The 13,293-nt window shown below is 37.4% G+C and overlaps 1 protein-coding gene across 2 annotated transcripts in view; it reads left to right on the top strand.

The window, feature by feature from the left end:
* Positions 1 to 13,293, top strand: part of LOC145259732 (orexin receptor type 2-like) — a 77,188-nt gene that overhangs the window by 40,275 nt on the left and 23,620 nt on the right. The window lies entirely within an intron of this gene.

Here is a 13,293-nt window from a genome sequence, read left to right as displayed (position 1 = left end):
TTTACGTTTGAGAAAAACATCTGCACATTTAACATGTGTTTTTACAATAATCGGGAAAAAATAACAATTTTATTGTTAAATCTTTATAGATTAGTAAAGAATCGGAATTAGAATCAGTAATTGTATCGGAATCGAGAAAAAATATTGGAATCGTCCCATCACTACTAATAAGTTATGACTGTAAAACGAGTAATGGATTTAGTGATACTGACATCATGTTATGAGGGGCGTTCCAAAAGTAATGTCTTCTATTATTTTTATTCCGCCCGAATGGATCAGGGGAGATTGTAAATTTCAATGGTATGATGACTAAACTTATGCATTTATGATCTGAAAGATTCATCTCTCTGTTGCAAATGTTGACGGTGTGAGGCTGTAAGAAAGCAACCCCTGTCAAAGACGTGTGTCAGAAGCAGAGATGCAGGGAGTTAGGCAAGCGAGAATGATATAGACTTTATATAATTGAAACGGAGGTGGGCCAGACAACATATGGGTAATTTAATAGGCAGAAACTTAGTAAAAGATGGGTGACTCCAGCGAATTTTTACTTTTTTTTTTTTGCATTAGTTTCTCCCGATATAACCAGGTACTCACTGAAGGGACCACATGAAAGTTTGCTAGTAAGAATAGCGGTTCGACGAACACCAGCGGAATTTGAACATTCCTAACCCTCCCCCCCCCCTCAAACTATCTACCCCACCGTTGCCCCTTTTCGTTTGTATATATAGTATGAGTGGGTGGGTGTTTTGCCTGTGCGCTGGTCGGGTCCTCTTAGAAACTGGCCAGGAATACACTCAACCACTTCCTTCGTACATGCAACCGTTATCGTTTATCTAGGTCGTGGCCAAAGAGCACAAAGAGTAGACACTTCCGGAAGCAATTCTGTTTTTTTATTATTTTATATTATTTTTGGGTTTGTAATTCGTTGCCCTTTGCTGCACTACTTGTGGCGCATTAATGTCTTTCTTATTTCAGACTAAAAAAGTAATGAATGGGGAAAAAAAAAATAATTTCTGTCTATTGAAAAAGGGGAAAGTGTTTTTCTTTTTTTTCTTTTTACGTGAAACTGCGAAATAACTCGTTAGGTACTTATCTCCTTTAGCACTTCTTTGTTCGTGGTTGTTTTTAATTTATTTGTTTGTTAATTCGTTTGTGCAGTAGCTTTTGGTTGGTTGTTTCTTTAGTTCGTTTTAAATGCAAGCACCCACTATTATAAGAGCTCTGTCTTTGACCATCACTCTACAGTTAGAAATAAGGAAATCTCTCTCTCCCCCCCTCTCTCTCTCTCTCTCTCTCTCTCTCTCTCTCTCTCTCTCTCTCTCTCTCTTTGTAGCTTCCTTTCGTCTTGGATACCCGTTGTAAGGGTACCTGCGCGTGGACATTTTGTGGCAAGAGTTGTGCAATCCCAAACCATGCCTCTCTTGATTCAACGCTGTTGAATACCAGTGGCAAGTGGATGTTCAGGGCGATTGGAAACAATGCCGAGATAAGCAGAGAGCACATACAGCGCCTAGAATTCTCAAATGGACACCCATCTGATACTAGCCAGACTCAACGTTGCTTAACTTCAGTGATCCGACAAGAACTGGCGTGTCAACGTGATTATACGATATAATATATATATATATATATATATATATATATATATATATATGACAAAATTCTATATTCCAAATTTCAAGATGTTGACCATCTTACCGTTTACTTTTTTAAGTACGTTGACATGCACAATTTTAAGTTGGCGTAACACCTGGAAAAATAACTGCAATTTCTCTTCCAACTTCAGAGTTTGGAAATCATCCCATATTTCTTTTATTTTCTTTTAAAGTTGATAAGTTCCTTTTCTTCTGATGAGTTAAAGGAGGAATAAATTCAAAGATTGACATAATAATTACATGAATGATTCTGCGCTACGAATATATATATATATAAAGATTTTTGTGAGTACAAAATTTTATGAAGGATTTTAATAGCACTGGGGGAAATGCCATTATTTAAATTGACTACTACAAAGTCTGAAAATCTAATCTCCAAAACCAGTATGTAGTTCAAATTATTTGAACCGAATGAAGGGGGAAAAACGTATGAAAAAGGAAGATAAAAAGAATTAAATTAACGAAGATATCTTTCGGCCGATTCTTTTCAACTGTAACATCGGCGGATTTAAGAGATAAAAAAAAAAATAATAATAATATCGAGGCCTAAAGACCAAAATTAACGAATGAGGGGGTGGAATTAATAGATGAAGTTTGGAGAGACGGGGAAGCATTTTCAAACTACACCCGTAAGTTCTAGATTATGGGTGTGTTCTTTTTGCTTACATAGAGTTGGTTTTCGTAAAATAATCGTGATCGCTTCGAGAATTTTCAAATGTATTCTCGAGCAGGCTCTGTGTAAAATGGAGAATGCTCCATCTGTGTAACCTCCAGTGCAGACTTGACAATTTAATAAGTGTTCACCAATGGCCGAACTATGAGTATGTTGGCCCGGATGTTGGCCATTGTTTGTGTCTACGTATCGAAGGGGGGACATGTTGGGAAATTCTCACCATATATACAGTTGTGCGCAAAAGTAATCAACCCATACCAAAATTGTCTTATTTATTTGAATGGATACTTCAATAATCTTTAAAACCTTCTTTAACGACTAAGTTCGAATAAACTGTATAGTTTTCAACAAAAAATAATAAAAAGTAATTAGTGCTTGATAATATAAATAAATTTATTTACAAAAATAAAAATATGGATGTTGCAAAAGTATTCGACCCCTTTTCATTAATACTTGGTTGAAGCTCCTTTGACCTTGATTACTGCAAGTAAACGTTTCCTATAACATCTAACGAGACTTCTACATCTGTCCACTGGAATTTTAAGCCACTCTTCTTGACAGTACTGTCTAAATTCAATCAAATTAGATGGTTTTCTTTTATGTACCGCAATTTTTAAATCATGCCATAAGTGCTCAATCGGATTTAGGTCTGGAGACTGGGAAGGCCATTCTAGAACTTTCACCTTATTATTCTTTAACCATGCCTTAGTGCTCTTTGAAGTGTGTTTAGGATCGTTGTCCTGTTGAAAGGTATACCTCCTTCCATGCCCCGACTGGTTCGCAGACGGAGCAAGATTTTCTTTCAGTATGGACTGATATTTTACTGAATCCATTCTTCCATCGATTATGGTTAATTTTCCATTTATACTGAAACAGCCCCACACCATGATTGATCCACCTCCATGCTTAACGGTTGGAACGGTATTCTTCACATTATAAGCAGTATTTTCTTTTCGCCAAACATAGCGTTGCTGGTTGCGTCCAAATAGTTCCACTTTCGTTTCATCTGACCAAATTATATTATTCCAGTAATCAATAGGCATTTCTAGGAACTTTTTTGCAAAATTTAATCGAGCCTTTTGATGAGCTTTGGAAAGTAAGGGCTTCCTTCTGGCAATACGTCCATGCAATCCGGCACGATTTAATACCCTAAGCCAGCATTCTTCAAATCGTTCTGCACGTCCTTTAGGTTAGATTTAGAGTCTATTGAAACTTGTCTAACAATTTTCCTAGCCCCACGTGTCGTAATTTTTCTTGGACGACCTGATCTTGGAAGACGATACAATCCCTTTTACTTTCCATTTTTTGATAATGGACATAATAGTCGACCGTGGTATAGAAAAACATTTGGAATTTTTTTTATAACCTTCTCCAGACTGGTAGGCATCGATTACTTTCTTTTTATTGTCTTCAGAGTACTCTTTGTTCTTTGTCATAGTTGCAGATTTGTTGACGTTGAAAAAGATTTTTTTTTTACTTGAAACAATTATTCAATCATTCAATATGGCATTGAAGTTCAATTTGAACTGATTTTAGATTCAGTAGAGTCATAAATATTATTTATAGGAAATAAATACAAGGTCAGACTAAAATAATAAACTTAATGATGCTTTTATTTAAACTTTAAATTAAAGGGGTCGAATATTTTTGCAACATCCATATTTATATTTTTTGTAAATAAATTGATATATATTATTAATCTCGAATTACTTTTCCTCGTTTATTGTTGAAAAATATACAATTTATTCATAATTAGCCGTTAAAAGGCGTTATGAAGATTTTTGAAGTATAGATTCAACGAAACAAGAAAATTTAGACAGGGGTCGAATATTTTTGCGCACAACTGTATGTATATATATATATATATATATATATATATATATATAAGTGATGGTTGTGTAATTCAACGATAAAAAAATGTATATTTAAAAGAGTGTAGCCATAAACAATTGTAAGTTTTTCAGACTTTTATCATTTTTTTTATATTTTGAAATATTTTTATAACGCGTTTCAAGCCTTGTTCAGCTCTCTTCAGATCAGATACTTTTATATGAAGGGATTTTTTAGGTAATGTCTTTTTAGAAAACATTTTATCTCTCTCAACACTGATTGTGTTTTTCAGAGAAATGCCAATCTCAGATTTTTTGTCACCAATAGTCGGTGTGCTGGTCAAAAGGATGGACTTAACTCTAACTGATTGAACATCCTAAGTCAAAATGATTTTTGTGGAACGAAGTGGATTTTAATTTGGAACATTCAGGTCGTCAGTTAACCACTTGATGAATTCAACTCCTGACTCTTTTGACCAGTAATAAATAAATGGCTCAACCGTAGTCAAGGACAACCTTTAGCCCCTTTTCGGTTAGCTACTACACCGAGACCTAGAGGGCGCCACCCTTTCATGGATTGTTCCACTTTCTTTTGATCCACCATTTGATCTTATTCTCTATGTGACTAAGCATCTTGATAAAATATTCTGTCAGTCGATCCGTACATCACGCTTAAGTTTAAAATAGCACGTGTCATACCCTTGCCCTGTTGCCACGAGACATATCTTTACTTACGATATATTTCCAGAACGAGTTGCTTCTGGTTCGACGGATCGTCAGCGATGTCTAAATAGTCCAAATCTGTAGTGCATAGGAAAAGATAATATTAAAAGAAAGAATGACAAAGTCTATCCGGATCAATTATACTTGAGACACCCCAAAATTAGAAATGACCATAAGATAGTATAAAAAGAAAGAGCATCCGGGTCAACTATATTTGAGGCACCTACAAATGATTCCTAAGTGCAAAGGAGCTCCACCATCCCAGGTTTTGCCCTCTCACTTTTGAGAAGTGGTTAGTTTATTGCTACTGGGAAAACGCAATGGGGTGGCCCAGGCATTTATTATATATATATATATATATATATATATATATATATATATATATATATATATATATATATATATAAAGTGATGGTTGTGCAAAGGAGGTCCGCCATCCTAGGTTTTGCCTTCTCATTTTTGAGAAGTGGTTAGTTTATTGCTACCGAGAAAAACCGATGGTGCGGCCCAGGCATTTTTGTAGACCAGAGACACTTGCTCTAGAACACTGGTTTTTGAAATTTCACTTTTCTGGCCTTGTGTCACATTTTCCCGCCATGGAAGAGGAGATATAAACATCAAATTCAATGGCTGTCACTTGCACTAAACCATCCTCTGTAACATATATTTCGTGTAACGCAATATGTTACGAGTCGTGATGTGAGAATGAAACTTTGTAACGCGTGTATCAAAATAGAGAAAGAATTAGTTGGGAATCGGAATGGCATTTCTTGTCTGAGAAATGTTTTGGGAAACAATTTAGCCGCGTGACGTCCATGTTGGCAGGAAATTCTAAATCGTCGAAGATAATTGAATTAATTGAGGATCAAGACGAGAGTCGCGTGCGAGAAATATGATGTTCGTGCTCTCTCTCTCTCTCTATCTCTCTCTCACACACACACACACACACTTCTTTTTCTCCTTTCCTCCCTCTTTTTATATAACTTTCTCTGTCTCTTTCTCTCTGCTTCTTGTTCTCTTGCACAGACACTCCCTTAATCCTCCCTCTCTCACTTTCTAACTATTTTTCTTCCTCTTTCTCTCTTCTTTCTCTTTCTCTATCTCTCTCTATCTCTCTCTCTCTCTCTCTCTGTCAATTTTTTTCATGCTATCTCTCTCTTTCTTTTTGTATCGTCTTACTCCCTCTCTTTCTCTCGCGCGCGCTTGCTCGTTCGCAATATCTTTCTTACACTCTATCTTCCTCCTCTTCTGTATCTCCTCCCTCTTTCTCTCTTGCCACCCTTTCTTACTTTACTTTTCTCTCCTCTCTCTTTTTCGTTATCTCTCTCTCTCTCGTGCACTCTCTTTCTCTATCTTGTGCACTCTCTTCTCTCTCTCCATCTCTCCACACCCTTTTTTTTTTCTCTGTTGTTGTGAAAAGTTTGGATTAAAAAGCAATTTGTAAATTACCGCATGGTGTCGTTTATTTCATCAAAACGAACAAGAAATATAATCAGCCTATATTTTTATTCACGAATCTTCCAGACAACTTCTTATGAAACACGTCCTCGAACCTCCACGGCAAGCTTTGTCTGTCTATCCGTAGATCTTTCGTAAATACATCGAAGGCCTTGATAAGTGGTCTGTGAGGAAGGTGGGCTGTATTTATTTGCCTCCCCACTGAGCAAATTAGGCACAAGGCCGTTTTTTAATGTGGAGAGAGGGGGGAGGGAAAAGGGGACCAGCTATCAATGGGTGGGAAATGGGAGCTGGATAGTGACAATTGGTATGAAGGGTGTCTCTTACATTGACCAAGACGTGGGGTTACCCCCACATATGGTCTTTGCTTGCAGTATCTGCCGGAATAGATACTATACTTTGATCTTGGCCAAAAGGCCACAAAGGTCCCTCCCACGCGAGGAAGGTGGGCTCTCTCTACTGTGTTAGAAAGTTACTTACGCCTGAAAGTATCTTATACCTCTACAAGGTCACCATTAGCCCATGTAGGGAGTATTGTTGTCAAATTTGGGCTGGTGTATCTGCTACTAGTCTCTCACTCCTGGATAGGGTTTAAAAAAGAGTCACTAACCTAATACGTCCTGAACTGTCTAAGATTCAACCTCTGTTCCATCAACGAAATGTTGTATCTCTCTGTCTGTCTTACAAGTATTTTAATGGTATGTGCTCCAACGAACTACAAGCCCTTGTACCCCCTCAACATAAATACCCGCGAAAAACCTTACAACCAGCAAAGTCCCACCCCTACACAGTAGAGATCTCCTTTCTGAGTTCCTGCTTCCCCAACTGTTCTGATATGCAGAAGTTCAAATGTAATGTAAACAGATATCTTTCTGCTCAACTCCCTACATAGTATCCCTGTAACTTATGTCATTGATAGTAACCCCCTACATCAAAGTGCCACTGTGCCTTGTTTAGTGAAAATGTAAAAAAAATAAATAAATGAATAAAAATAAGCGAGGAGAGTCAAGGAGGATCGAACGACTGAGAGGAGAAAGCACAGCCCAGACCTTCGGTGGATGAATGCAAAGAGAACTGTGATCTTGGGGAGGTTTTTTACCATCCAAATTCCAGTGAAACCAATGATCGCCACCAACGAAAAATCATGGTAAGCGGCTGTTATGATAACGTAAATTCATCTGCAATGGTTATCAAAAGGGATGGAGAGTGCTGGAAATGTGGGTAGACTTGTTGTCACTCAGACTCCAGGGAACACCACAAGTTGTTTTCAAAGAGAAATATTTGATGATGGCCTATGTGATTACTCCTAGTGAGTAAATAATAATAATAATAATAATAATAATAATAATAATAATAATAATAATAATAAATATGCACAGAAACACACAAAGTGGTTATAAAATATTATTAATATGAAAAATGCAGGTAAGAGAGATAAACTGCAAATATTTTTTTTTGGCATTATTTTTTTTAAATGTCATAACAATATATCTATCTAACCGGAATAATTTTTTTTTATTTAAACAAGCTGAAGCCTCCCCCCCCCCAAAAAAAAAGATGGCATTAAAAATCTACAGGAAGGAGGGAAAGACGAAATAACTAGTCAAAATCAAATATCGACGTGTCAGATGCGATGCTATATGGGTCTAAATTCGAAAATCCGACAAAATAACTTTATATGTTAGATTATGTTATTAATAAAATTAAATACAGACTGACCCAAAATAAATGCCACCCGTGATGATTTTACCTCTGGTCACCCTCTTCAATACAGGAAGACTTAGGGAACTCTTTCGTTTTGATGGAAATTATCTTAGAGATAACTCCAAGGAAGTTATGGCACGATGAGAGGATCGCCAAAGTGTCCTCACAACTATTCTCCATCGAATCATTTGAAGTGCGAGGACTTACCCCATCATGTTGAAACCATTCCTCGTCTCCAACAACGTCCATTGGTTTGCTTAGGGCTGCCCAAAACTTCTTAACGACTACAGTATTGATCATCAGAGAAGAGTACATTTGATGCAAATTATTAAACTGCAATTAAAAAAGACTGTTGGATATTCATAACTGAAACTTGGTGGTCAAGTCAGACGTAGGCTTTTTTTTACCGAATATACAGGATGGAATGATAAAATTGTCGCCCTAAAGAAAACAACGCTACAGCTTTATTTTAAAACTTTTATTGAAAAATCAATTCAGATAACTTGATTATGTAGTAGAGTTAGCATATATTCAATGTAGCCGCCTTCAGCCTTAATCATCGCTTTGGTACAGGTTCGGAACTGGGAGCATGCCTTTTCCACAAGCGCCAGCGGGAGCTTGGCGAATACTTGGCGGGTGGTGGCGATAGAGCTGGTTTTGATATTGTGGAAGGTCCTGTTGATGATGTTCTCAGCGTATGACCAAACAACGGGTTCAAGTCGAGGGAGCAGGAGTGTCAGTGAGAGAAGGATAGAAAGTCGTATCACTCCTTCTGAAGCTAAACCTGGGTGTCTTTAGACCTGTGGGCCGGCGTCAAGTCTTGCTGCCGCCCCTTCTCCCCCTCCCTCCTCCCCGAGGTCTTCCAGCGGTCACCTGATTGCTCCAGGGGATCACCACACCTTTCAGCATATCCATATACGCTTTGGTGTTGACTTTCAAGCTAACTTCGAAGATGTGAGGTGACCTGATGTAATCCTCACGTGAAACCACACCAAAAACTATAAACGTGGGTCTTCCGATGCGTTGAGATGTGCCCTCAAGCGTTGCGCCGTCTGGATGTGCCTTTTGAGGGTGCTGGCAGTGGTCTTATTGTCATAACTTGGATCGGTGTAAAACATTAGTTGTAAAACGGCAAATCGATCTTGCTCATTACACATTTTTCACTTTCAGACATGATAGAAGGCTTCTATCGCTACACAAATGGACAACTAGTAGATGGTCTGCGACAAATAAAGAAAATCGGTTTTGATCAAACGGAAATGGAATCATGTGATCTTTTCTAGAGCGACAATTTTTTCGATCCACCCTGTAGTTGAATCACAAAAAATTATTGTAAAGTTTATCAACAATTCTATGGAGAGAGGTGACCTCTGTATTACGACAATTTCTTTTAACAATGAATATCTCAATTGGCCTCTTGGTTGGGAGCAAAGTGGGGTATCTGTTCTGATGCAAACGTTCATCTTTTTAGCATTCGATCAGTGAAAGAAAAATTTTAGACTGAAGGAAATTATTCCCATTTATTTTTTTATTTTTTTACTCACATGAAAAAACGACCTTGTGTTTAACTATTCCTTCTCGGGTACGCAAGTAAATATGGATTATGGTGTGTTGAAGGGGGTGTTTCCTGTGCACTTTATGACCTCTTCAAATTTGATCATTTTTTTATATCCATTTTCTTTTACTTTTTTTAAACTCACGTTGGCCATCACCACTTGAACGTAAAGGGCTACCATTTAGGACTATGCCTAAGAAAGATGAACAAGATGTTGATTTACATTACATTTAAATTTCTGCATATCAATACAGTCAGAGAAGCCGGTAGTGGAAAAGGAATTGCAAACTCTGTTCGAGGAAGAAACTATTAGAGTAGAAAGCTTTCTGTCATTTAAGGACATCAACAGTGAAGAGGTGTGATTTTGTTGATAATCGGCTTTCTCGGGGATACAGGGGTCTGATGATATTTTTCCGACACTTTAGTATTCGACTTTCCGAGTACCATAGAGTGGCGAAATTCCTTCAATAGAATAGCATAAACATATAAAGACATACATGTAAAAAAAATGGAAGAAAATCGATTAGGTAACGAAAAAGATTTAATTGTCATCATTTTTTACAAAACACACGCGACATTATTTTTCGGACATCGTTGAAAAACTGTTAATAATCTGTAATATCACCTTTTTTTCTCAATAACTTTTATCAATCTCTCTTTTTTTTAAATATTTTTCTTCCTTTGAAGATTTGTAATGCTGGGTATGGGGCATCCAAATCAGCTGCCAACATTGCCCCGCTTTTTTATTGAAACCAACCGAGAAACCAACCGAGAGCTCTTTTTAGTATCCTCGCTGTTCCCTTAAGTGCAATTGTCTGGATCTCTTTTTAACTTGGTTCACCAGGAATATTAGTTAGGTAGAACTTCAGGTTCTTCTTCATAAGTCCTGTGGCACCTATGATAACTGGTATGATTGATATCCCCTTAAGATTCCAGTTTCTTTTCATATCATACATGAGACCTTGGTATTTGGTCTGTTTCTCCCTTTCAGCTCTGTTCAGACCGCCATCATTAGGAACACTCACATGCACAATAACATCTCTACGTGTTTCTATTAGTTGTTTTTTGACATCTAGTATTTGTACCCATAGTTGAGTCTCTTTCGTTATTTCAGGTCCATCATAGACAAGTTGCGCAAGCATTTCCCAAACATTTTCCATTAAATTTAGATCTGGGCTTTCTGCAGGCCATACAGTGTTCCTATTTACTTGCCTCCTCACGAGGGCAGAGTTAGACACAGTGTCGGTTTTTAAAGTGGGGGAAGGAACAAAAATAAAAATTGTCTCAGTCCTGAACGATTTCTCCTCCACTGACCGAGAACAAAAAAAAGCATCATAACTGTGATCTTGGTCCGAAAGCCCAAGGATCATACTCCTACTTATTTTGCCTCCCCACAAGTGCAGAGTTTTTTTGTTTTTTGTTTTTTTTTACACGGTGGTCACCACTTATCAAGGCCCGGAAGCCACTCAGGGATAAGGGTTATTGCAAGTACAGTACGTTAGTGTGGAGATTTGATGAAGTGTTTACTTAAGGAGGCGGTTCATTAAGAATTTGTTAACGTTGGACTTGAAGACATCCAAGTTGTAGTCAGGTGGGAAGCAGGCAGACGGAACAGTTCCACAGGCGTGCAGTTCTAAGAAAGAAGCTTTGTTCATGGAATCCACGTTTTGATTTAGGCACAGATAAAGAGTCGGGGAAATTTTTCACAGTGGATTCAGCTAGACGGGTGTTTTTCGTGAAAGATTGGCGAGGGGGGGACCAGAGATTGGAGTTTAGACCAACACCTGCCATCGAAATAACGATAACAATAGTTAGACCCCAAGGTCGTTTTTTTAATGTGGAGAAAGGAACAGAAATTTAAAAAAAATGTCTCAATCGTAAAGGATTTCTCCTCCACTAACTGCGAACAAAAAATTGAAGTATAGAATCAGAACAGATACTACACTTTGATCTTGTTTATATAGTTTATTCGTGTTTTAAAAAAAGTTACAATCAATTTTTAACAATTAAAAGTAAAAAATTTCACAAACAAAACCAAACTTAGGCACAAGGCTCTACAAGAAGTTTGGGGAAGGGGAAGGGGGAGTGCAGGGTCTTTGTAACTTTGGTAATTTGGAACTTTGGAAGATTACTCTTGACTAGCAACATTTACCACAATACCACATTCACTCTATGGGGTTAAACCTACTTGATCATTTCCCAGCGTTTTAATAAAAATAAATACATTTGTGATTTTTTTTGTGTGTGTATTTTTTTTTTTTGTGTGGGTGTGTATTTTTTTTTTTTTTTTGCGTGTGTGTGTATTTTTTTTTTTGTGCGTGTGTATTTTTTTTGTGGGTGTGTGTGTATTTTTTTGTGGGTGTGTGTGTATTTTTTTTTTTGTGGGTGTGTGTGTATTTTTTTTTTTTTTTTTTTTTGTGGGTGTGCGCGAAGGCCAAGGATGATGTTAAAAAGAAAAACAAAAGACGTCAAACTAAATTATCTGATGCTAGAAGCTACACCACAATAACACAGTTCGTCTTTTCTATCCTCGGTCAGTGAAGAAGAAACCCTTCTAGACAGAGCAACAAAATCACAACCCTTCACTGTCGAGGTCCCTAAATGCCAGAAATCTTTCTACTCTAATAGTTTCTTCCCTCGAACAGCCAGACTTCCCTTCCGGCTTCCCTGACTATACTGATATGCAGAAGTTTAAATGTCACATAAACCAATACCTTGTCCATCTTCCCTAAGTATGGTCCAAAATAGTAGCTCATTACGCTAAGTGGCGATATGCCTTATTAGGGAGTGAATGTATATATATATATATATATATATATATATATATATATATATATATATATATATATATATTAAAAAGTTGGACTCATGTCCAGGTAACCTACATCTAAAATTTCAAGTATTTTGACCCAAAATTCAGTGAATAAGAAATACTTTTCGACAGAGTCAATTTTCATTGTTATCCCAATCCAGAGTGTCTCTTTTGAGGGGAGCTGGATTTTTCTCTACTTAAAAAAAAAAAAAAAAAAAAAAAAAAAAAAACGACCTTCTATCTAGCTCTGCCTTCGTATGATTTGCGGGTACGTGAGGGTGGGGGAGTAAATAAATGCGAACAAAACCAATAAAACAAAAAACAGACATGAGCAGCAGCAGCAGCAGCAGCAGCAGCAGCAGCAGCAGCTGTCCGTAAGTGTTTTATTTATTTAACCGTTCATCAGACCAGGCGACTGCTGTCTATAAAAATAAAAATATGCAGACGAAAAAAAAAAAAAAACGATGGGTTCCAAAGCGTGGAGTGCGCGCTTTAAAATGAACCTCATGAATTTTCAAAGATGACAAAACAACTCAGATTAAGCAGATGCTCGTTCAAACAGACGGATGTGGATGCTGGCGACTGCCGAGAGCCTATCCTTAGCTTTATCCTCATCCCCCCCCCCCGGCCCGGATATCCCAGGGAGTGCTAGCGAAGAATTGCATGCAACAGATCTAGAAATGAAAATCAAACAACGCTTGCTCAACATAATGGTCTGCTATAATCACAATATGCCGGAAACCCAATTATTATTTTTAGCCTAAACAGTGGTAGACTTATTTCTTGCGCTTCGGTTTTCTTCAGACTCGTTTCGACAGGAGCACTTGTCCAAAGTCCACGATTCGAGCAATATAATTTTTTTTAATGCAAATCGCCCCGGGTAA

This window comes from Euprymna scolopes, chromosome 35 (genome assembly GCF_053919585.1).
Source record: "Euprymna scolopes isolate OS-2025 chromosome 35, ASM5391958v1, whole genome shotgun sequence".
Lineage (NCBI taxonomy): Eukaryota > Metazoa > Mollusca > Cephalopoda > Sepiida > Sepiolidae > Euprymna > Euprymna scolopes.
The sequence above is the reverse complement of the archived record's forward strand: the minus strand, read 5'-3'. Positions and strand labels throughout refer to the sequence as shown.